This window comes from Anas acuta, chromosome 3 (genome assembly GCF_963932015.1).
Source record: "Anas acuta chromosome 3, bAnaAcu1.1, whole genome shotgun sequence".
Taxonomy (NCBI): domain Eukaryota; kingdom Metazoa; phylum Chordata; class Aves; order Anseriformes; family Anatidae; genus Anas; species Anas acuta.
Genome location: NC_088981.1, coordinates 11,416,876 through 11,443,288, shown reverse-complemented (window position 1 = coordinate 11,443,288; position 26,413 = coordinate 11,416,876). Strand labels below are relative to the sequence as shown.

General features: G+C 42.6%; 1 long non-coding RNA gene across 2 annotated transcripts; it reads right to left on the bottom strand.

Moving 5' to 3' along the window:
• LOC137852955 (uncharacterized) lies at positions 1–24,626 on the bottom strand. Of its 2 annotated transcripts, none has more exons than XR_011094092.1 (4): positions 24,440–24,626; positions 5,697–5,753; positions 2,434–2,577; positions 1–1,441 (listed from the first exon to the last, which is right to left on the bottom strand). It is a non-coding gene; the product is annotated as an uncharacterized lncRNA (long non-coding RNA). The 2 variants fall into 2 exon arrangements; XR_011094091.1 differs by having other exon boundaries at positions 24,500–24,626.
• Between the last annotated feature and the right edge of the window lie 1,787 nt (positions 24,627–26,413).

Sequence of the window (26,413 nt, the reverse complement as noted above, 5' to 3'; positions counted from 1 at the left end):
CAAGATAAAGGGGAAAGGAAAAATTATGAAAAAAAAAAAGTGTACCCACACACATAAACACCCACACACCAAGAATCAGGATGCTTCCATAACATAAAGATGCAGAATTAAGCATCTTTCTGATCCTTGGTAGCCTGCTAGATTACCAAGGTAAAGTCTCCTTTCCTATGCTCTGTGGTTCTGCCCACAGCTGGACAGGATTGCAGCTAGTGAGGGGAATATGCTGGAAACAGAGAAAATTGCATAAAATTGCATTTGTTCTTTATTTCACAGAAAATGTAATTACCTTGTATATGCAACTTCCTGATCAGAAATTTCAAATCCTTTCCTCCAGTTCCAACTTTTGTTAAACTTTTTTTTTAATTTTTATTTTTTATGAATTCTATATTTAAATCACAATCAATCAGCTCCAAATAGTTCCTGAGAAAAAGGCTGTTTTGTGGTGTTTTCTCCCACTTTCTGTCCAGAAGTAGTCATAACTTCCTTTCATTTTAAGAGCAAAGTAGAAGATTGGCTACCAAAACTAAACCCCATCACTTCAATATTATATAAAACAGCAAAACTGTTCTTTTTTTAAAAAATATATATATTATTATTGTTTATTATTACATTTCCATGTTTTAAGGTTTTCTTACAATCTGCCATCATGCAATCGACCCAAAAGAATATAGGAAAATTTCAGTCTACAGAAAGATGCTTTTAGTTTGACTTAATTTCATTGTTCAGCATGATGGAAAGAATGAATGCTATAGCACCAAGCCTCCCATACCATAAAATCAGCTATGCAGGGAGGTTGGCTTCCAGGAGCACAGCTTGTGGTGCTAAGTGCCAACATCAATTACAAGGGAACAAAGATTTCATGAACCTACAAACACCATGGGACATATCCCATTAGCTGCACTGACAGGCTGTTCTCAGAATGCTTTGCCCAGAGCAAGACGTGGATGGGTCCCCCTGCTACTACACTATTTAGCACCTTGCAGAGTCTCTAGCACATACTGCTTCACCGCAGTGCTACAGGCCAGGGAAGGAATATTTTTCCCATTTCACAAAGACGAAAAAGAGGTGTACCACCTCCTTGAAAATCCCACAAGGAATCTAGCCACCAAACCCAGTGACTCCCGTGCTCTTCCAAACTCTGGCCTCCACCGTCAGAAGAGAAATCTCAGTTTGGAGACCAAGCTCGTCTCTGGGTGGGGAAACCACGCAACCACTCTTACCCCTCCTTCTCCTCCTGACACCAGTCCCGGTGATGTCTCCATGTAAGCAGGAATCAGCTTTTAAATTAACTTTGCTGAATAAACAGAAGGGAAAGAGAAAGAAAAAACAACCCTTGCTGCCCTCCTTGAGTGCCTCTGGAGCCCGGGACCACATAGGGAGGCTCAGCTGCCAAGTGCATCACAGGGTCAAGCCACATTTTGCATTCATCCTTTCAGTGGTTCTGGAAAGATAAAAGACAAAGTTATAATGTTGTAGGAGATATAAGACAAAGTTAAATGGTGCATAAACAAATCCAATCCTGTGTTTGACCTATGGGGGAGGAGGAAGAGCTGGGTGTGCTGCGTGCTGTGCATCTTCTAGGAGACGAATGAAAAGGTGATTGGAAACTTATCCATACACTTCATAAGCTTCTGCCATTCACTAAATGGTACCTAATAAACCTTATTGGATTCCATATTTTGTGGGAAATGACTCTTTCATAGCTTTGTCCCTTTAATGGATACTCATTTAGGAAAGTACTATATCAGTTTTATTGCATCAAAAGGAATAAAAGATTTTAAATGAATCTTAATGCTCTCTCAAAGTGCTGGAGTCTGGGACTTCAAGCTAAATTCACAGCTAGAAGCAGAATCTTTCACAAGCTTTTGAACGTACAGAAGAAAAACTTTGGGAACAGAAATATTTTATTTTAACAATCCTTAAGTCTCCTTTCTTATTTTATTCACGCTGGTCACTTATTTCACCTCTCCTCCGTTTTCCTTGTCTCCAAGTTTCTCTTAAACCTCCGCAGCCGCCTCCTCCTCCTCTCCCCATCCTGACTCCTCTTCCAGCTAATGCACCCATTCCTGCAAAGAACAGGCAGTTTTCTTCCCGTCCTATTTCACAGGTGTCTGCTGAGTTTGTGTATTTTCACATGTTTTTCCCCCACAGGCTTTTTATCAACACATCTGGGAATCATAAAATAACAGTCTTATTTTCTGGCATTATTGTTCCTGAAGAGTGGGAAATACTACAGAAACAAGAAAAACCTCCCGCTCTCCTGCTTTCTGAGGCACCCAACTAATTTCCCTTAAGCAAGTCAAACTGACGAGTTTGTGAAGATTTCCCACTGACCTAAAGACATGGCATTTATTTTCATATTTACTCCACATGACCTCATTTTGCATAGGTACATTTTTCACATGTAGCTACTTCCCACACATTCCCACTTACCATGCCCAGCATCCTGGCAAAGGCCAGTTATCCAGCACAGATGCATCTGCTCCAAGTGGTGCCCATTCCTTTTTGGCAATCTTGCTCTCCCTTTTTAACCTGATGTCATCCTCAACCCATTCCACCTTCCTACTGTAGGTTTTCCTGCAGGAAATTCCATCATTCGTGATAACAGCTCCAGCTTCCCCACATGCATGCACCTACCCTCTGGGAGCAGATCACAGGGGATGAATCAGTATCCAAGATGTGCAGTCCAGGATAACGCACAGTTGAGGTAAGTAAAGTCTTTCCATTAATTTCTATTTCTCAGGCCTGCAGTCTAATCTGAAAATATGTCCAGTACCAGCGTCTGGAGTTAGTATCAGAGGTGAACATGCCTAATTCATTGTAGGACCGGGACTAATTGTGGCAAAATCATTAAACATGAACAGTGTCCCTGGGATTTAATCATACAAAATAGCACTTTTCGTCTTCCAGATATAGGTATACAATCAGGAGAAATTCAGTTAGCAAGGTATAGCAAGTTGCCATCTGTTAGATGAGCCATAGCTGCTAACTGAGCCGTTCTCCAAGTCCGCTCCATTAGTAGGATAAAACATCTTTGCTCAATCCCCTGCAAAATGCAACACATCCACAGCACACCTCTCTGCCTGCTTCACAGCCCAGCAGTCCTGAGCAGCTCTCACGGGCTGCTAGGAGTCAGCCCACAGCTAGGGAACCCAGCTGCACAGTTCTCTACCCATTCACATCTTCTAATTCCAATTCAGTAATGAACTTCCCTTTCAATGACTCGAGGAGTGATTTGCTTTGTCTTGCATATCTCAGCATCTAAAGAACTTTTGACAAGGACTATACCTAGATTTCCTGATGTAAACATATAATAAATCTAATGTTGTCAAGCACGGTGGCATTTTTATTTTATTTTGAAAGAGAATTTAATCTAACTTCCCAGGGGATTCTTCTCTTGTGTCATAACAAAGTCTGGCTTGTAATGGATTTCCCATTTTTCTTTCTAACTCGAATAATGACAAAATTGCTGCGCAGAGCGGCAGCATTCTGTAATATGTCACAAAATGCAAGCGTGAAGTGACAGTTGTCTCTGAATGGCTGGGCTCAGCCCAAGCCCCCATTTCCAACAGCACAGGTACTTAGCTGCTTAATGTCTCCCCACAATCAGCCCCCGGCCAGACTCGGAGCACAGGGAAAATCCTCGTGGAATAGGAAAGAAAGCAGACAATGGAGAGGGGCAGCGGGGGGAGAAATCATAAAAATAAAGAAATCGATAAGTAGCACTTAAGGACCGAGCTTTCAATTAATGTAATGTTGATACAAAGCAGCTAAGAATCTGGTTCATAAATATCTATCTCTGTATGTCATCCTAAATAACATTTTTTTTAATATTAAATTTATGTCAAGCAATAGTATTTAATGGAATCTGCGTATCCTTTGGGGAAAAATACCTCTATTACATTCCATTATGAACCCTTATGTATCAAAGGATTAAGAGCTACTTCTCTCTTCAATGGCAAAACTTTCTGCAAGCAGTTCTAGAATCCTTCCAGTGCTGTAGAGCATCCTCAGAAAAGTAACGTTTTCTTCTGTAGCTGGGATGACTGGGTATATTTTGCTAGCTCAAAAACTGTACTGGACCTTCCTGGCAGAAAAGACAAGCTGGTGCTCACTGTACAAAGTTGTATTTGCCACCGAAAAATAAAAATAAAATTTCCACTGTGTTTTGCATTGTATACCTCAGGCAATGAGCTCAGTAATTAGTGGGTGAGCAACCTCACACTTAGGGTACCTTGTGTTCTGTAACATTTACTGTAGTGAGAAGCCATCATGGGAACCTGGAGGCAATAGCCCTGCTCGCATTTCCCCATGCGGTTACACAAATCCTAACTCGCTCTCAGCTGTCCCCCTCAACAGCAGAGACCTTATATTTAAGAGGCCATGCCCTATCAAGCCAGGTCAAGACCTGAGGTCCCTTACACAGCACTGGCAGATGCTGCTGTCTCTTCTCCCTGCTTAACGTTAATGACTCCTGCTGGGTTTCCTCTGTAGCTGATCCCAAAGCACTCTGAGAGAAGGTTGGGGTCATTCTTTCCACTCGACAGGTGAAGTTGCCCCATGCCCTGCCACCTGCTGATGGCTGGTGCCAAACTCCCTCCGTCACCCAGGCATCTGTCCCCAAAACCCATAGCAGTAAAAGGGTGGCTGTGGCCTTGTCCTCTGGCACGACGGAGGCTCCTGTTGGGTGTCCACCAAGAGGTGGATGGTGCCTAGGCTCATCGGCCTCGCAGCTGGGCTGCTCTCGATGCTAATGTGGGGAGAGGGGGAGAGGGAGTTGGGTAATTGTTCTGAAAGCATGCCAAGCAGCTCGTTTGCAGAGTTAAACGGTCTGTGGTGTAATTAACAGAGGGAAAACTGTATGGCTTTTTGTTACTTGTGACAGAAGGTCGCTCATTTCCTTGTTCTGGTGAGGCTGGAGGAAAGGGGCCACACAGACAGGGCAACCACTGAGTGAGTGTGCCCGGACCTCTGCCCTGTTCTGCAGCTCCTGGCACCTGCAGCTCTGTTCCAGGGGCATGTGTGCTGCTTGAAAAGATGTACGGTGCCTGGGCAGACAACTCATGGGGATCCGGAATGTAAGCGAGGATTTAGGAGTAGCAAAGCTGGTCACTGCTAGACTGAACTTCAACACACCTTGGTGCCAGAGTCCGGATTTAAGAGTTCAGCCCCCCCTCTACCATACTTTGCACCATCCCTCCCCCTTCAGGCAGCACAGAGCCGTTGATAACAGCCTGGGGCCAGATTTAGATACTTTCAGCATCTCCTTCTGTAATGTTTGCAGCAGATTTTTGTTCTGTATCAAGGAGCGCTGAGTCCTTTCGAAAACCCAGCCATCAAACTGATTTCTCCTTTCCAGCTGCTACGAAATCGGACATAAAAGCTAAGAGGGAACTAAACCCTCAGTGAGAGCTGGGTCCCACTCAGAGCTCACCCACACCCATCCCTCTGCTGCAGAGACAGGCTGTCGGGAGGAGGAGGAGGAGACGGCTGTGTTACTGAAAGGGCATCCTGCCCCTGTTTGTGGTCACAGTGATGTGAGTGGGGCAGTTTCTCCTCATGTAAGCACACATTCACTATACCACAGCAAATTCCTCCCTTTTTCCTGCTTGCTGTTGGAAGATGAGGCTGCTGGAAGATGCTGCCGCAAGTGGTTTCCCAGCCACCCTCCTCCCATCGCTCCCACCCCCACTCACCGCTTTCTCTTTTCATTTTTCGAGAGGCTGGAATATCGCAGGATAAAGAGACTGCAGCTGTGTTGGGGAAAAGAAACCAGTCACGCCTCAGCAATTTATGGACAATTTCCCATTAATAAGAGATAATGGAGTGCAGTTCAATGGATTTGCAATTGTACACTTGCTCTTTGAGGATATGGAGGGGGATCTGACAGCAGTTTGTTCCTCTCAGAAATGGCATTACCATGATTTTGTATATCCCATTGTAAGGAGGGAGGTTTGGACAGTTTAAAATGGTTTAACAGCCTATTAGAAAAACGCAGGTGTATCAAGTTATTGAAATGACCCCAAATACTGTTCCTGCAAGGGAAACATCTGATACAAATTACCCATGGGCTCACAGATCCCACCTGCATGCACTCAGTGGGCCAGTGCAAGAGCAAAGGTCTGCTGGTCTTTGTGAGTATTTGTGACTCAATTCAGTTCTGCTTGCACATGAGGCGGGGAAAAACCATGGCAGGGGATGATCCAGGAGACATTTAGGATGCAGATCATGCATTTGCATACCAATTTTGTGGTGGGTTGGCATGCTCGACATCCATACATTGCACACAAGCTTTTGGGGAAGGCTAGCCTGACCACAGGCTCTCCCTGCCCCATCATAATAGCCTGGGGTTATTCTGCCTCTTTGTGCTGCAAATCCATGCAGGAACAACACAGCCTGGTTACTGTGAGGAGGTAGAGTTCTCAGGGGTGTGAGGCATGGGTAAACAGAGTCACAAAATTGTAAGCTTATGCAGGAATTTTCTCCTGAACCTTGTCTCTGGGTGTATGATTGACCCTTGCAGAACCCAGGACTCAGTGCCAGATTAATCTGCTCACCCATGTAAACAGTTGTTCCTCTTCAGAGTCCCTCCAGATACAGATACACTGTCCTGCCCCTACGCAGTCACACTGGCTAATGGTACAGACAGTTCCTCCCCATTTCCACTTGTCCTCCAGTATAGCTGACTCCCTTGTAACACCTTATGACCAAGGGCACACAGAAGTGCACCTTCTCCAGCATTCATTTCTACGCACCCCCTCTGATACATCCACTGCTTAAATTCAACTTTTCCATCACTAAGACTAAGGACAAGCAGGAAATTTCCGGATAAAATTCACCTCTCCAGATCCTCTCTCATTCTATAGTATTGTACTATTTCAGACATAATGTAGCTAGAATCCCCAGTGAAGATGTATCATCTGTTATGTTACAAGTGGGTGATTATATTTGATGTTTTATTCTCGTCTTTCACTGTTCTAACATTTTGTTTGCTGCTGCTACATGACTACAAAATGCATTTCAAGCATTTCTTCAGTCACAGTACTGAAGTGGAAGACCTTTTTTTTACCCCCTACATACTGATAAAGCACTCATGAAGAAAAGAGTCCGAAATCCAAATACAGAGGACACTATTATCCAAATAAATGAGTCCCTGTTTCCTACCCGCACCAAACTAATTGCATTGACAAATACCAGCTCTACCAGCACAATTTCAATTAATTTTAAAAATCTGTCTTAAGTCACAAGCTTCTGTATGGAATCTAAATTCACCAAAGTTTAAAGGTCGAAGTTTTTGCCAAATTCTCGAGTCTATTACTATTTACTTGCTTAAAATATATATTAAAAAAAAAAAAAAAAAAAAAGAAAAGAAAAATAAACCATGGGTACACAGCTATTGAGGAACTACGAGCTCCCTGCAGGACTTCCTTGAAAAATAAACAAGAAACAACCAAAGCAGCCCCTTCTCAGATGCAGGTACAAGTGGGGTTGCATGAACTGAGCATATGTTCATGCAAACACTTAATTTGAAATTTCCCCTTAAAGCTCAGGACAGATTCCCTTCACAACTTCCCAGACATGATTCAGGTTCACAGCACAGCCTGAAATTAGTCACATTTGACGTGATTTCCAGTTTTAGTGCAGGTCTCTCACAGTTACAGGCTGCATCCAAAGGATGCAGTTTTGGGGCTATACCACACATCTCCTGTGACATGCTATCCTTAAAAACTAAAACCACAGCACTTTCTTTCACAGAAACATTACTTGCCATGAGGAAAGTTAATGGCCATGAGTACGCCCCTTTGCTCATGGCTGGCAAGCTCTCTTCCTTCTCACTCCTGCCTCCTGAGAACAATACAGTCAATGTCCAGCCACTCAGTGGGAGACAGACCCAACATTCAGAAGTTTATATTTTATAAGATTGCATTTTATATGAGGTAGACAAATAAAGGACAACAACATTACTTATTTTTCATGAGCTAAATAGAGGAGGTCTGCGATCTACCTCAATGCTTCTTGATCACTTTGGAGAACCAAGCCCTGTGCCAGCCCTTCTCCCAGCCACCCACCAGACCATCCTCTCCCCACATGGAAGGGGAATTTAAAAACCACCTGTGGATGATAGGGCTTCCCAGTGCAGCTGAAACAGTCCTGCTCCTTGCAGATTTAAAAATACTAACGTGCACCAAAGTGCAAAACTAAGCCCAGACAGGTTCAAGTTCACTGGAGAAAAAAAAAAAAAAAAAAAAGTGTTTTAGATTTCAGAACATATCATTTGCTTTAAAAATAACCAGAAATTCAGGAGGTACCTTTATAGATTTTTAAATAGCTCAGCTGAAAACCAACTCTCTTAATGAAAAACAATAGCAAATTACTTGGTTATTAATCTCATGCATAGAGGCAATTATTTCCCAACTGAGACTTTTATTTAAAAAAATAATCATATAGATTATTTTGGAAAGTTGACAAGTCTGCTTCTTGGCCTCGCTTTCTCTTGCTGTGTCTTAATTTGCATAAACATGACATTAAAAACTGAAAGAATTGCTTTAAAAAACAATTACTCCATCAGCAAAACCTGACAGTGCAGAATTCAACTGTACCACAGAGATCATCCTCATAAGAAGAAAAAAAAAGATATTTTTTCCCTTTTCCTGACATTAAAACACCTCTCACTTCTAACAGGACTACAGTTCAAATTTATGTTTTAGAACCTTTTAATAATTGAACATGTGTAAATATCATTATTTTTAGACGCACTGCAGCAGAGAGCAAAGGAAAAAAAATCCCACACCGAGCACCTTGACAGGGCTGTTCAACCCAAAGGGGGAAGGGTTATACAAGATCTTACCATGTTGAGACGAAAAAAAAAACTAAGACACCTTCCTATTATCATGCTGCGCTTGTCTCTCGAAGCTTTTGTTCCATTAGAAACTTGTTAATTGCTGCCTTAGTAACAAAGGAACAACATGCTGTGGTGGGACTATTAGGAGTCTACGTGCCTTGTTCACCCTTAGAAAGGCAGAGGGGTTTAATTGGCTACGTATTCTTAGAAGATGCAATAAAGTGGGATAATCAATGGTGTCAGCGTTTAATAATGGAGATTATTCACAATGTGGAAGAGAAAGCCCAAACCTTCATTAATAAAAAGCTATTTTTTGCATGACCACAGAAAAAACGTGAATGACTGGATGTAGAATTTATGAAGTGCACAGCCAAGAAAACCTGCTCTCTAGGAATTTTAGAAGGCCATCATCACTTCATCGGGCTGACGAGTCTATTCTTCCAGTTCACCAGAAAAGAGATCTGCAGCCTCAAATGCAAAACAGCAATTTATAAGTCAGTTTACCCAGAACACACACTGCTCAATTGTATGAGCTCGCTAATAAATAATTCCCTTAGTACAGAAATGCAAGGGCTAAAATACTTCTTCAGCCCTCCTTGGCAAAACTTAAGCTTTCTGTAAATCTCTCCTGTATTACCTAATGCAATATTTTCATGCTAATCCTATTGAACTGCAATTTATTTTTCCCTTAGATTTTTCGTGAGAAACAGCACACAACATACTCAAACAAGTTTCAGATTTAAGTACTCATTTAAGGTGGGTGCAATTTTATGGAAAGAAGTCAAATGGTCGCCTAGTACACTTGGTTTGCATGAGGTCTGAAGTCTCCAGAGCTTTCTCCAAGCACATTTGACTTAAGATACCCATATCAACTCTAAGCACTACATCGAGGTTAGTTTCCTGAAGCTGGATTTCAGCAGAGCTCTCTTTCCAAATGAGCAGTTTAATAAGTTTTTAGATACTCTCCCTCAGGAAGCCGTCAGTCTGTTGGTGTCACTGCCAGTTTAGGAGAATTCAGCCTTTATTCAACTGCCCATACAGAAGTAGAACATCTCAGGGAAAAATAGAGTAGGACCATAATGCTGTACACAATTCTCAAATCTACAAAGCCTGTATTGCAAAACAACTGGGCCACCCAAAAATATTTAACCACTGCACTTGGTGCATGACATTATGGCCTATGGTTCCTCTTGGCTCATTTCTAAATGACATTTTGGTATTTAGAGTTGGGTGGGCAGCATCTCACATTTTGTCTTGCAAACAGCAAGAAGTTACCTTCTCCTCTTCGCTAATTTATTGTCTCATATCTGTAAAACAAAAGGATCTCCGCAAAGCAAGACAATGGGAATTATTTGTTTCACTGCTGCTGATTTTTTTAAAAAAAGCATTTTGGTTTAATACTTTTAGAGGAGCTAGTAGCCTTTCCAGCAAGAGATACAGCAGAAGGTCAAGCTCATGGCCTTTTCCTCCTCCTCGCAGCAAGCATCCTCAGAGAGCTGTCAGAGGGACCCAAAACAAACGCTCATCTTAAACAAACGCCCTTTGTTTATTAACAACTGGATTTGTTTCTTGTTTGTGTAGACTCACCAGTGTTTGGCATGAGGCAGAGAGGCAGAAAGGGCTAAGGGTGACCACAAGGACCATCCATTTCTTTTTCCATAATACAGCCCCTTTGTGCAAAGCAAATGTCAGCTCCAGCATCAGTTGTGATCACAGCTTGTTTGCACACCTTCACCATCCCTCTCAGGCCCTTTGGGGTTCAACAGCAAACTGCAACATAGGCAGCTTTAACTGTAGGTATCTAGAGGCTCCAGTGGGACCAAAGGTATTTTCCTATAAAAAGGAGCCCAGATCTCTGGCAGCTCCGCTGGCTGTGGATTTATGCTGCGGGGCTCAAGCCTGGCACCTCCCATGCATCACTAAATGGAAGGAACATTTTCTGTTTGTGTCCTCACATTAATTCAAGTCAGTAATGAAGTTGGGAGCATCACAAGGTTTTAACAGTATATGGGATTAGACCAGGCTTAGATAACTGAATAAATGAACTGACTTAATTAGCTCTCCTGAAACAAATTATTATACAGCACTCATTTCCAACTCTCATATGAACCCCAAAGAGTTCGAGAAATGCATTAATTCCTTGAATAATAAATCTTTATATTTTTGCATACCTACTGCAATTATGATGGATAATGAGATTTTAATTAATCAGACCCAGATTTTTTAATGCTGTTGAAGAATGCAGATACATTAGGGACCTATTTATTTGGTAAATCCTAGAGGGGGAAAAATGAGGAAAAAAGCAAGAAGAAAAACAACAACATTCAGTGTTAAACTAGCCTATGTCTAACAGTCTTAACAGCATCCATCCTGCAAACATCCTTATCCTGAACATGAACTCTGTACACTGTCAAACACTAGTCAAAGTACTAACTCCAGTACCTCTCTGAAGACAAAATACATTGATTAAATAGTATGCCACCTGAAATACACTCTGTTTCATGCAAATAAGGTCTTTTCTACTGGAATTTGTATGCTCTATATGGAAAGATTATTTTCTTGCTCGTGTTCTAAGCTTCCAGGTCCTTATGAGTGACAGCCACTTGTTATCTTTATTATTAACACGGCAAAGCAGCTGTAAATACAATCATTAAACCTTTCACTCATATTTTCCATTTTTTCAAACCCTTCTGAGGAGATAGCTAAAGATCTCTCACATGCAAAGGTAGTGGCATTGCAGTTGTCATTAATTATAAATCAGTTTCTAATATGACTGAGAGAGCAAAGATTGCAGGGGGTCTCGTTAACATGAGATTAAAATTCTCTTGAAGTGTAATTATTTTGCAAGAGTGTCTTGGGCTGGATTTATGACTATGTATTGCATCTCTGCACATACCACATTGATAAAGGAGATTTTGTTGGTCACAAGGAAAGAACACCACTGATGAGCACTATTTCCCTTGGAAGGAAAAACTGAAGAATGGACTTCAAATTCTACATTCAGGTTCCCAACAGATTGCCTTTTTGCTGAGCAGCTGTTTAGCTGGAGATGGCTGAGAAACTCAGGAGAACACCCTGGCAGTGCAAGGTCAACTCTTTTATGCATTTGGAATGGAGAAAAGAAGTAGTGCTTCTAGTTTAAATAACATTTAATTTTAAGTTTAAATGTGAAATGTTGAGGTTTAATTTGTTTTCCATTCTGTAGTGAACCTCCCTGGATCTGACACAGTCAATAGGTTTCATTTGTTGTTCCCCCCTTGCCCATTCTGAAGCATTTCCTCTGGAAAACCACTTTCCTCAGAAAAATAAGGTCAAAAGAAAATTTTTGATTAAATCTAGCAATTGGCAGTAGCATATTCAAGCGCCTTTTCCCTCTGGTTGTATTGTTAACCACTGTACTAAAATAAAATACAATCCTTTCTGAGCCACAGAGAAGGGACGGAGGTCACAGACACCTCCATGGCTATGGCAGAGCTGCACAAGTCTGGTCTTAAAGTCCGAATTTGCAGCAGCAGCTAGGTGTGGAAGTCCCCATGGCTCAAGGGGTTGGGAAACTGGGTACTTTCATCCTGGAGGGGATTTCCTGATCTGTATCTTCGGGCTCTTGCATAGCTTTAAAAATCTGGGTGCCTTGCAGAATGCAGCAAGATGCATCCTTGGCATTTCTCTGGGGAGAGCTCACGTTAAAGAACATTTTGTTGTTGTTGTTGCACAGAACTGCTCACAAATGAGAGCCAGCTCCTAGCTGTACTGAGCAGTCCCTGGTTTGAAAAGCAAGCACCCAGCCTGGAATTGCAGTCAGCCTTCCCTGGCTGATCCTCAGTATTGCTTTTGTTTGGCACCTACCCCACTCCATGCCAGAAAACCCGTTTCAACAGAAGGCCAAAGCAACAGGGATACACAGAGGATGTTAAAAGCTATCTGACCCAGGGAAACTGAGGACATGGTAATCAAATCCTAGTGGGAAATTTTGTTCTGCAGTTGCAGAAGCAGAAATCTGAAGACAAATAAGACCTATCCCAAGATAAAGTGTGGTTTTGCCCAGGTCTCTATGGGACGAAACCTGCCATTTATTATTAGCATCAGTGCTACTGCAATTCATCTTGTTAATTCAAAGCTTCACTTACAAGCTGCTTTGATACATTGCACTCAGCTCTTTGAGTCCTGAAATGCTTTTTTGAGCAGCTCCCCCCACCTCCCAAGTTTGATTGCCCTACCCCCAAAAATCTAAATTTGCTTTCATGTGCTAGGAAAACAAACAAAGAAGAAAAAAAAAACACCAATGTGTGAATTTGCTACTTCTGAACATCTTGTCCTCTTAATTTGTACCGAGCTAGTTTGTTCAGCACAAGAACAGCCGTAGGAGCAGAGCAAATTTAGCTGTAAGGCAAGGCTGGGGCAAGAAGGGGGCCAGCAGAGCCCCTGTGTCCATGTTTGCTCTCCTTCCAGTGCCCCCACAGCAGGTTTCATCATGACCCTGCCCTCCTCCTGCATCCTTGCTTTTGCTGACCACAGATATGAGGGCTGGAATGGAAATATCACATTCACGAATAGCCTCTAAGTTGTTCTGTCTCCTCCTGGGGTACAGCTCCTTCACTCACCCTGTTCCTATCCCTTTCCATCCTTAATGAAAAAATAACTGGAAGCAGAGAGCAAATATCTATGTATATCTGGGCCTAAAGACTACAGGGGGGAACCTCAGCAAGCTGCTTTATGCAATGTACAGGCAATTTGGAGAAAATCAGTAGCAGCAAATTCCCAAGTTAAACCAGGCAACTTCTTGAACTTCTTGCCCATTTGGTTTGAAACTACACTTTGTTTGGAATAAATAGCAAGTTTTCCTCTTTCGGAGTGAAAAGGGCAACTGTAAATCAGAGTTTGTCATTTCAGAATATCAAGCCTTAACATTTCATTCAGTGTTATAATGAGCTGATGGCCTTTGAAAAGGAGAGAGGAAACGGCCAGCTTCATCGTTACAGCATTTATTTTACCTAACAACTTCCTCAGCCGAGATGAAGACCAAAAGGGACAGATGAGTCATTAGCCCCAGCGAACCAAGTCTCCTTGCATTTACAGAACAGAAAGAGTCATGTGAACCATGATAAGTGGTTATCTTCGGCCAGCAATTTTACACCAGCTACAGAGATAAAGAGGGGCAGAATTTGCACTGGTAAAGAGCATCCCATGTTATTTGATGATCAGCACCATAACATGGGGTGTTTAATCTGCTTTCTTGGAGTAAGAGCCTGCCTGTCCTTTGGCGTATGTGGAAAGCTCTCCACACTGCTAACAGCAAATAAACATTAATTTGGCATCAGTGACGCAAATGCACTGACCTTCACCCCAACTGCATGAGTCAACGCCTGCCTACCACCACCTGTTGACATGGTCTTAAACCACCCTTGGGAGATCTGGATGGAGCCTGAGCTGCAGGAGTTCCTGCCTCCCCTGGAAGCACAACATGGGGCAGGGCCCTCTGAGAAGCCTCAGCAGCAGCCCCAGCAAGGGATGGGTGTTGGGGCTCGGTACGAGTACAGCCCTGCAGCTGGGACTACCTACAGAAGGGTTTGCCCTATGCTTTACAGGACAGTCAGCGGCTGTCAAAGGGAGAGTGCTTACAAACAAATGAAAAGTGATTTTTGATAGCATGGCTGATGCTGTCTGAACAGAACAACCCCCAAAAGGCCTAGCAAGAAATCCTGCCCTCTGCTAGTACAATTACAGCCTATTGAATCAGTGCAATCACCAGGCATATGCTGTTAAAAACATTTCTGAACCTGTCTGAAGCTACGTGTCCTCTCAGTATATGCTCACAAATCTGCTTTCTGTAGGCATCATCAGCCCTCTCCCAATGCACTGAATGGCACTGAGCTTGTAGTTGATGCCTTTATACTTCAATTATTTTACATTTCAGTTATCTCCAGCACCTGAGTGAACAGCACAGCTCCACCTCACAGTGTCACCGCAACCAGCCCTTGCTGCAGACATTTCTGCAGGGACTGCAGCAGTGCCTCCCCACAGCAGGTTTGGCTTGTGGACTGTAAGGTTTTATTCCCAAGACCCATGAATGTATTCTATTTGGATATTGGCAAAATGATGTCTATCCTGAGGCCTCAGTTACTGCTTAGAGACAGCTTCTACATAACCATTCACATGGGTTACGTGTGAACTCTCCCTGCAAACCAACTCCTCAGTCAAGCTCTCTTTCTCCTTGTAAGAGATGCCTCAGTGCCTCCCAGCCCCACCAGCCCCCTGCAGATGAGGAAGATTAACGTATCAGCTGAAAGCATTTGCTCATCTATCACATGAGATCTGCTCCAGGAGCTTTTGTACCAACTCATGGCCTGTGCCAAGTCGTGTCCCCTCATAACCTTTTTGATGGAGGCCCTTTCCCAACCACAAACAAGCAGCTAATGATGCTCTGCTGCGGGGTGGAACATGGCTGATACTGAATGAGCCCATGTGTAGGACTTATGGTGTACAGCAGATTGATGCCATGATATTTTTTAATTTTATCTATAGAGAGAAATAAACATATGCACGCAGTGTGTTTATTTCACTCTATCAAACATAATTTGAACAAACATGACATAATTTTTACTGTGCAACAGAATGTCTCTGTGCTAAGTATTATAAGTTTCAATGCTTTGTAATTGTATTTCTATAGGCACAAGAAGTATTTGACTGCACAGTGAATGCATTTCATTAAATAGTATAAATTTACACTCTGTTGTAAATGAATGTTCATTTCACATTGTAATTTTTTTACTGCAGAATGTTGCCATTTTAGTATTCACTGTAATCACTCCACTGTGTTGCAAGCAAATGTCATTTATATGATATGTAAAAATTCAGAGAATTCAATTTAAGGGATCTCAGTCTGAGGTATAAATACATGCAAGCCACGTAACACAAATAAACTTACTCCAGATGGTTGCTTATGGCAGATAAAATCAAATTTCGCCATCCTAAGAAATTAAATTCCCAGTTCAAATCCAAGCAATTCAGTACGGTTTCTGCTGACCAAAATGGCCAGAAAATTAGCACCAATCTAAACATAATATACACGTATATAATGAAGTTTTTTCCACTAATAAGAGAGCAAACATTGTGCTTCTAAATGCTTTAACAGCTTTTCTATCTGAATGTTTTTGAGAACCTACAGAGATTCCCTCAGCTATCTGTCCCAGAAAATACTGTATATGTAACTATCTAGAAAGAGAACTATTGATACAATAAAACATCTGATTCCAAAAGCAACTGTGCTTTATTTGCTCCTCTACCATTATGGCTGCCTGGAGTACTTACAGTACAGCCCAAGAGCATTAACAAACAGTCAAGCTATTTCTTCTCCGTTGATAGCCACCTTATTGCATTCAGCAGCTAGCAAATTAAACCTTCAAAATAATTCTCATGTGCACTGACTGTAAAGTGAATTTAAATTAAAGTAATACGTTACAAGAGAAGCGAGTACCTAGCCAGAGTTCTCAGCAGCCTCTTTCTTCTTCCAAAGCCATCTTCAGTGCACACAAATAGAGCTGCACAGTTCACACCTGCCAACACGCAGCTGCACATGCCGTATGGCGCAGGACACACCTTACCCCAGCACTCTCGCACATATGTGTTTGCAAACACCTCCTGCCACTGGGAGACTGCTGAGTCCAGCCAAGTGCTGCTAAAGCCAAACAAGAAATGCCTCGCTGCCCAGCTCCCCTCTGTCAGGCACACACGTCCTCCCTGAGGGAGGGTCAAAGCACTGGGCAAGCTTTTAAAATGAAATTATTCACACTGGCCACTCTAAGCAGATGAAGGCCCACGGTTGTCGCCTTCCAGGTTGATATGAAGCCAAAGAAATGAAGTTACTCAATGTCAGAGAACGAACCTGCATCAGGCCAAAAATTTGAAGAGAAATGTTGTGTAGCCCCACTGGTATCTTGCTACTTGTGTTTATCTGCCCATAGCTCCTAAGCTTAAAGTTTGGGCCCAGGAGCACTCTGTGAGGCTGCCTCATGGTTTTCACCTGCTTGCTGCAGTGCAGAGCTAGAAGTAACATGGAGGTGGTTTTAATTGCTCTATTTTCCTGAGGTGGTGCCAACAAGATGGAGCTGAACTGATCTGAAGTGCTCTGAAATAGCTACAGCCTCGAACGTGGCTTATCTGCTCTGTGACTGCTGGAGAGACCTGAGCTTCAGAGTCTGTGCACCCTGATGGGAGCGAGCTGGATTACATTTCCAAGAGGCATGCTCAGCAGTGGCTTTGATGAGAGTCAGCTTAGATGAGAATTAGAGAAGCCACTCATTAAAAATTTAATTATTAAATGATAAATAATAATTTATTTGAAGTTCTATTCCTTTTGTTTCTGTGCACATAGCTCAGCTACAGCATCTTCTGCACCTACTGCTCTTAGGTTATGCTTGAGAACAGTCCTAAAAGCTCTCTTATTCTGGGTCAAACTCAAGATAAAGTTAGCTACCTGCGAGCAACCCCCTGTGGGCATCTCGGCAAGCTGATCACAGCAGAGATGGCACTGTAAGTCAGGCACTAGGCACAGCCTCGTTGAAAAATGGATATTAGCCCATTTAAATAGGCAGAAAACCCGACTGCATCAGTGCTGCAGAACCCAGCTGGCACTTGGTACAGACAAAATCACAATAGGAGAGAAAGCCAGCAGCAAAATGAGAGGAGCCTCTGTGACGGTAGGTATTGTTCTTCCCCAGGACTACAGAAATACTGAAGGAGACATCTTTGTGTGGCTGCCCAGCCCTTTGCAGAGCAGCAGGGCAATCACCAGTAGGGCTGCTTCATGGTGGAGATACAACAGGGCTCTCCAAGGCAGCCCCAGAGCCATTAAATAGTTTGCTGGGGAAAGATAAACAACCTGTGTGTCCTGAGACCCTCCGTGTCAGCAGGTAGCTGCCTGGTCTGCGTCTCCAGATGTCCTCAGCAGAGCTTGTGCTGGCTGGAGGCATTCAGCTAGGAAAAGCTTGGGGCTATCCCACGTCCAGCGGGTCAGGGTGTTGTGCTTAGTGCAACAGCTCTCCCCCCACAGAGAAGGCCAGCTACTCCAACACTTCATCACCACTGCTCACGTTCTTCCCACTTTGCGTGTCTCACCTCCTCCTCCTTGTTTATAGCCCAACCTGAGCACGGCTCCAATTAGCAGCTCTTTTGGCTTCAGAGAGGTGCAGGGTCGCTAACAAGCTTTCTCCAGTAACCTCAGAAACTTCAGAGGATCCGAATTTAGCACTGCAAACCTTTACAAAACCAGGTCTGTATTAATTTATTTTTAATGTCCCCTCAATGTCAAATAAGGAATTACCTCATCCCAGCCAGCTCACAAGACCTCAAGACTCTTTCATACAGAGCTGTAAGCCATGTAAGCTCTCCTTGCCCTTATGCACTAAAGCACAAGGGGCATCAGCTCATTTTATTACTTTCTGCAGCAGGGATTTAGTTATCAAAACCTGCTCTATACACGCTTGAGAAATGGCTGGTAACTGCTGATGTTAGCACATAGCTCCTTCTGGATTATTCCTCAGCACTGTAAGGCTGTCCATGCTGTTTTTTGGGGGACAGGACTGGATTTGCTGGCATTACATTTCCTGATTCAGCCTTCCAGGTTGGAAGCCTCCAACCACAGGCCCTTGGTGGCCTGTCACTTATGCCCGGGTCCAGCATCAGAGCCGTTTAGGTGCCATTTATAGAAAGAGACCAATATTGCAGGATGGGACCCATGCTATCTGCACCGCAGGTCACTGAGTACTCTGTGTTTGCTGATAATTAAATTCACTGTTGGAAGCTCCTTGCATCTCCATGTGATGCATATCTGCGGAGATGGATGTTGCCCCTAATTGGTTTTTATAACAAGGTTATAAAAACCATACTGTTACGTCCAGATCCGTCAGGGCCCTGAAACACTACGTGATCATAGGTGGCATTAGTAGCCCACCATGTTGTACCACAGTTGGGTATGAAAAGGAAGTTTCAGCCCTATTTCAGTACGGTGGGTTTTTTCCTTGTGTGTTTTGTTAAGAGCTGTATTTACAGGAAAAAAAAAAAAAAAAAAAGCTGAGGAACATTAAAATAAAACTCAAAGTAAAGTTTTGGGCTGCTAAATGATACTGTAATTTTTTGGCACAACATAGTCTGTATGAGCAATATTATTGACTACCGATTTGCATGATGTCTCTAACAGCACATTACCGTTTTATTCTTTGACCTAACACTGAAGTAACGCAGATAAATGAATATATACCAATGCAGCTGCCTTGGGCTTTGCTAGTGATGGCTAATTGCATTACTTAGCAAGGAGCTGCTTGTTGAGCAATTGCTATATACAACATGACCTGTTAACTTCCCCCACCAAGAAAGAGCTGCCCTACAGTTTGATACTGGAGAAAATTGGGTAAGAGAGACAGAGCTGAAACTGTTTAAACCATCCCACATATCACCATTTTCAGTCTCAGCCGTGAAAGAATGAACTAGGGAAAAAAGCAAGTTAAGTCCGTCCAAAACATGCCTCTTGGCACCAATATTGCTGCTATTTCCATCTAAAAACCACATCCCTTGTGAACCCAACTCCAGCAGAAGCCTTCCCTAGACATAAGTGCTGTACTACTGGGCAAGAGATTGAAATCAAGTCTCAGAAGAGCATTCATCCAGTCCAAGGAGGAGAAAAGTATTCCTAATCTTCATATTACCAATAGGTGCATTTGGCTGCTATTTCTACTTTTGCATTTGCAGTCTCACCAGTCCCCCAATGCAGAATTTATCCACGTGGGTTTTGAAACATGAACCAGAAGTCTGGGTTTGCTTTATGTAGGGGTAGGTGCTACTAGATAATCAATTATTTTTCTTTCTTCTCTGCAGTAATTGCCTAAAATAGGTCAGGGGAATTGTTCCTCAGAAGTGGTTACTGCTCGCTGCTAAAAAACAGAGCAGCTGCTCAGATGGACACCTCCACTGCAGGAGGGAGAAGCACCACTCTTAATGATCCCTGCAAACCAAACCCACATGGCACAGGCACGCCCAAGTCCAAAAGCAATTAATTATTAGCCAATTAATCAGTTAACCACATTCCGATACGCATTTGGCCTAGAAAATGCTTGCGAGTCCTACATATGCAACATGTTTACATTAACATTTCGGAAAGCCTAGCAGCTTCCAAGTTCTTTCATGTTTGCATACAGCATGGATCTCTAGGAAAATCTGATCAGGAAGCATAATGTAACTAAATTATTGTAAACTGTTTTCATACACGTCTCTGTTATAAAAATAAGCAACCACAACCATTTTACATACAATTTGATTGTTGCTATCTAATTGTATTCATCAATTGCTGAGCTAAGAATAGAGTGGATTTTTACCAAACATTATAAGCAAAAAACAGAGGATGGGGATTATTTCTGTCCCAAATGGCTTTCTATTTAGACATGCCCTTACCCAAGACCAGAGTAGTAAAGTATTTTAGTCCTTCCCAACACCCAGATTTCAGCAGAACTGAAGCCATCAGCAGTACATCTGTATGAGAAAGTGCCACTGAGCAAAGCTTGCCTTCTACACTAATCCACACCATGCTACACTGAGTTTTTTGACTATTATAATAACTTGCAAAGACAGATAGAATAATGTAATCTTCTGTCTGTAAGCATCTCTCCCAGTCCTTTACATTTCCACCAGTCTTGTATTTCCACCAGGAATCCAGGTAGGACTTCAATGCTTTGCTTTGTCTGAAGCATATTTCCAAAGGAGGCATTCAGTCTCAATCTGACGACAAGATCAAGACAAAAAGGGGAACTTTCACATAACTCACTGAATGCTTCTTTCGAATGCATGGCAGGAACTTGTTAAATAATTTCTCTGATGACAAAAAGAAAACCTGAGGGAATCAAGGCAGTATTTGTTGCTATACAGTGCCTGGAACATCTGAGATTTGCCCATGATGGAAGAGGAGACAGTGGGGAGTTGCAGATGCTCCCCACAGCATCTCTTTGCAGCTGCAAAAGCAGTCCCTTCTGGCAGCTCCTGACATGACAGCTGTGTCACAAAGGCCTGGATGACACTGAAGCATTAAGATCCCAGCTTGTTGCACTGGTGCCCACCAGTCACAGATGAGGGGGGAAAACACCCAGCTACAGGTTCACTTTCTTAGGAGATGTAAAAACACCAAGTGTTTGCCTACACCAGCAGCTTAGCACTGTCTCTTAGACTGCCACTAGTGTCGTATCATAATATAAAAGATAATATCTGCTTGCAACTCAGGAGCACTAGAAAGTTAATGGTAGGGCTGCTGTCAGTGACCTGTCATCCTGGCTGACATGATGGGCACTGTGCACATGTGAAGGTAGAGCATCTCTACTTCAAAAGCCTCTCCAACTCAAAAAGCACCATTTTCCTGGGGACGAATTACGCTCAATTTCACACATTCTTACATTTTCTTACTGGCACTATCAAAAAAAAAAAAAAAAAAAAGTGAGAAAGATTTAAGCGTGTACGTTCTGTAAAGAATCATGAGAATGACATTACAGAGCGGCAGAAAGCTCAACAGTTCAGCATCACAGAGGCTGGTGGGAACATGTTTGCTGAGCTGGTTGCTGATTCTTATTTGCAATTCAAGGAGCCTGTGATTGATCAGACCATTGTTTCTTCTCCTCTGACTAACATGCTTTCCACCCTCGGGGAAATACCAAAGAACAATTAGTGAATAATGCACTTAAGGTATAAACCTGTGACATTTTGGTGGATATTTTAACTAATGCTAGCATTTCATTTAACGATATAAAATAAAGAGTTGTACAGCCTGATTTCCCTTGCGTGATTCCAATCAGCAGCAATTGCAGTCTGAGTCTCAGGTTGAAGATTATATTTGCAAATCAGATTTTGGGGGTTAGGAGAGGGGGAAAATAAATCTGTTAGTCCATGGTTTGATCAAAAGTTTGAAAGAAAGTCTTATAATGAAAGGGTAAAATCTTGGCTGCAAAGTCAACAGGAGCTTCATCCAAAATTTCTCACAGCTCTTTTAATAGCATAAACGTTTCAAGCTAGTACATCTGGGTCTCTGAAACAGTGAAAGCAGTATTTCAAATATTCTCAAAGCCAGCTACTTGGATGGGCTTGAATTGGTGACAATAATTGTGAAGATTAGCTTCTCAGGCCAAATAGAAACAAGCCAGGGCCACGCAGGCAGGCTTAGTTCTCTCCCAGGAAACACGTGAGCGAAGCAGGATGCCAGGGCTCCAAAGAGGAAAAGCTGGAGGGCATAGCAGCTCACGTTATGAGTGGCAGAAAATTAACAATTTTGATTCCGCAGCTACCCAAAGCCACGTATCACTGACTACATAAAGACAAACAATAGGAGAGTAGTAGAAATCTATGCAAAACTAAAAAAAAAATCCTGCATGTTTGGGGCACTGAATACTCAGTATTTGTTCCCCAAATTATAACCACTGAACCAAAGCTTCATTTAGGCCACAGGAGGGACCACAAGGGATGCACCAGCCTGCATCCAGCAGAGCAGCACCTACCAGACCTTTCCCATCAACAGGATTTTCCAACAGATCTTTTAAGGCAAGACAAGAAACAGCAAGATGCCAGCTGTTTGCCTTTTTTTTTTTTTTTTTTCCCTCATTCCATTTATAAAACAACCTTTTTGTTAAGGCAAACTAACCAAATTCAGATACAGTGCTGCCTCTTGCCCCAGCCACTTTAATCAATCTGATAACCAAACCAGATTGTACAGCAGTGCTCCCAACAATTAACTTGCAAGGAATCCTGCGATGAACCTTAGTTTCTTTTCACACTGACTTTATTATACTCACAGATCTTTACACTTGTTCATATACAATTTGAAAATAAAACACTGCCAGCCTAACAGACAAACCAACGACCTAAATATTCCAGAAAATGAGATAATACATGCCTTAGCTGTCCTGCGAGGCTTGCAGAAGCAGGAAGAAGTACCACCAAATAACTTGAACCCAATTATTCCCCAGAAGCACACATTTCCCTAACCTTAGGAAATTCTCAGTGTAGCTAGTAAGGAAAAACACATCTCCCTGGCAGCTAACTACAGAAGGAGAAAGTGGGATGCTCAGGAAAAAGAAAACATTGAAAAAAAAAAAAAAAAAAAAAAAGATTAATACACCGGAAGATTTATATGAAAAGAAGGGGCAGAGATTTTCTTCCTTGCCAAGCAGTACCCCAGGCCAGAGGGTTACAGATCCATCCTGTGCTAACAGCCCTTGCTTCCTTCCTGCTTTGATCACAACCACCTGTATTTTTTTTATTGATTCTAAATACTGGCTTTGAAGTTGTCTGTTATGGGAACAAAATAAAAGGAAGTGTTACAAAACATCTCTTGATTAGCCATTTGGCCTGACCAACGGAGGTTTTTTTTTCTAAAGTTCTGCCAGGGAAGCCAGGCAGGCCCTCAAAGATAGGATGCTCATAGTCTTAACTGGAGTCTGATCAAATCATTGTCTTCCTTTTGGGAGGATGCAGTCTTGCAGTCCTGCTGCTGAAACGGTGCTTTGAAAATACCTTGTGCAAAATTGGCAGTAGCAACCGTTTAATGCCACATTTCTGCTTTTGCTGAGCGGCTCTTATTACTTTATATGCATTAAAAATGCATGGCTGCTTATAAATCTTTGATTACACTATGCACTAGACCTCGTTACATTTTTCACCTCCCTTCCAGGATCAAATCTGCACATAGACGCCGTACTGGGCATGGGGCACACTTGCAGATTTGACTGTGGGCATTCAACAGAGAACAGCAGCTGGTCCTGAGAAGGGTAATGAACACGGGAAGGCAGAATTTATCCTTTTTAGAAAGTAATAACATTGGAACTGTGAGAAGCAACCTCAGTGTTTCAGGGTAGCATGTCTGGAGGCTGAGATGCTCTGTTTTTCTTCTCATTGTCCCCCCTCACCTCTCACTGGTGTGAGAGGCAGCATGATGGGAATACCTTACTGAATGATTTTTATTTTTTTTAAGCTCTAGGCAAATTAAAAAAAAAAAAAAAAAAAAAAGAAAAAGTCAAATAAAGTAAAATGGACGTGCCTGTCAGGATAACCCAGTTTCCTAAAAAGATGAACCTACTTAGTCATTGGAAGGAATCACTTATAAAAGATGCATAACTGCTATCGAGTGCCTCCATTGATCCAGCTACAGATGCTCTTGAGCAAAAGTCACCGATCTATCACCCTATTTGCAAACTTCCTCCACCCTTCCTACCCTCCAGCTCTCCTCATCATATTTTCTCCCTGCTACATTCCCACTTCCATGTAACAATCACAGTCTCTGCTGTCCCTCTTGCTACCCAGTCCTCAGCAATCGAGCAATACCATCACAACACCTCCTAACAAGGTCAGACAGACTACATTAAACTTGCTGCAAAAGCCCACTGGGGAACCTCCTTGTCCCAAGGAAACAAGAAAGGCAAATCATCCCAATGTCCCTGAACCTTCAGAGGCATCCTAAAAAACACAATTTACTAAACTGAGAAAATGAGGTACTTGAGGGGAACATTAACAAGAAGAAAAAAAAAATATATATATATCAGCATGCAAAGCAAAGATTTCAGAGGTGTGCATCACCCTGTCTGAAAGAGATGACACTGCAGCTCTCACCACACCACCTGTTGTCTTGAGACTTACCAAATTAAGGGAGTTTTGCTGTCTTCTGGTTTAAAGCTGGTTTTGGAAGAAAAATGTATTTCTCTGCCTACGCTTATTTTCTTTTTTTCCCCAGCAGAGGTAGTTTGGCTGGATTTCAGAGCCTGAAACCAGAAGACAAAAAAACTCTGTGACTTAAAAGGCACGGGGCGGGGGGGAGTGAAAAAAATCCCTTTTCCACCGCTCAGGTGGGGACAAAGTGAGATTTGCACCTGGCCCAATTTCCCCTTAGCCTGCAGCAGCTCCTGGTAGTGCTGCCTGCTCCTCACTTAACCCTTGAGGTGTCAGCTCCTTCCCAGGCCTGCCTGGTGCCTTGGAGCCAGCATTGCCATGTGCAGTCAGACTGCTTCACCTCCCTAGCACACACACTGCTGCCTTTCATGCCTTGAAATAATCTCCTTGTGCTTAGGTATTGTGTAGATTACAGGCTTTACCTTTTCCAAGCCAGTATCAGGACAGCTGCTCTTTGGAGCTGCCTGTTCCGTGTACCAGAAGATTATGAGGAAAATGTGTTATTTCCATGGGAGATGACACAGCCATTTTCTCCATTTACTCTTACAGACTTTTTTTCCCTGATGTTGTGCATTGTATGAACTGTAAAATATGAAACTGAGAGAAGCTATGTTTTAATGTCCTTTAGAAAATGCATGCATTATTTAGCATACTGCAGAGGGAGGATGGGCCAGGTGTGAATCATTCCATATTGCAGGAAAACACATTCTCTTTTCTGTGTAATTATTAAACCTGCTTCCACAGAGAGCTTTTCTCTACAGGTAGGCAACAACACTGGGTTACTTGAAGCCACATGATAAATATTCAAAGCATACTACACTTAGAAATAGGGGACTAAGCAAGGTTTGGGGAAAACAATCTAACAATCTTAAGCAAAGCTTGGCTTCATCAGCAGAAGATGAGAATTTCTCAACAGTTAGAACTGAATATCGAAAAAAGGAAAATCTTTGCTCCCCTTCCAATACTTTCTGAGGAATATCAGTTTTGAAAGAGAAAGGCACAATTTTACCAGTAGTGTTAATATGTTTTAAAATGACAAGTACTTCTTTTTTTAGACCTGGTTAAACATAGCAAACTTAGAAACTATCTGACAGGTGGGTAACATTACACAATGTTACCTTGCAGGCACAGTATCACCCCATCTGTCTCAAATTCACCTTAGTGATTGCACTTTTTCAGCAGAGCATTGAAGGCTTTTGCCTGAAAAATCCCCTTTGTCGTGCTTTCCTTTCATTTTCTCCCCAGTTACCTTTTTAAATGGAGTTAAACTGGAGGCTAAACCCTTTGAGTTGAGGGTTGTCTACATGAGAGTACTTGAGAGAAATCAATTCAAATTAATTAGGGGTGTAAATTCAAGGTAGAGGACTCAGCCTGCGTAAGTCCACTTATGGCTACCCATTCACGTTTATGCCTAAATCAAACCAAATGCAGTATTATATTTAGATTATACCTCTTCTGCACGTCTGCTCCAAGACGCTCCATCACCAGAGATGATCATAAAAAGCTTCTTCCAACCATCTCCCCTTTTTGCCTTCATTGCAGAGGCTCATCCCTGGCCACTGTAGCTGCTCTTTACAGGCAGCCCTGTCACAAATGTCCCAACCACCGTGTCTTTACCTGGGGAACTTGGCTTTCAGCCTCCAGCCACAAGACCGCTTCTCTCTTAGTGCTGATTAATACAGCCAAAATAAGCAGACTGCTCGTGGGATGCCTCTGCAGCTGCCTGGGAGCACAGCTAACATGCTGCTCCTGAAGCACACTTCCAGAGGATCAAGTCTGAAGTTCTCTCTGTCAGCATGTCCCACCTAAATTCTGCAGGAAGCAAGGACAGGTAGCGAGGAGCCTTGCTGCTGGGAAAGCCTGAAAACCACTTGCATAGATTCT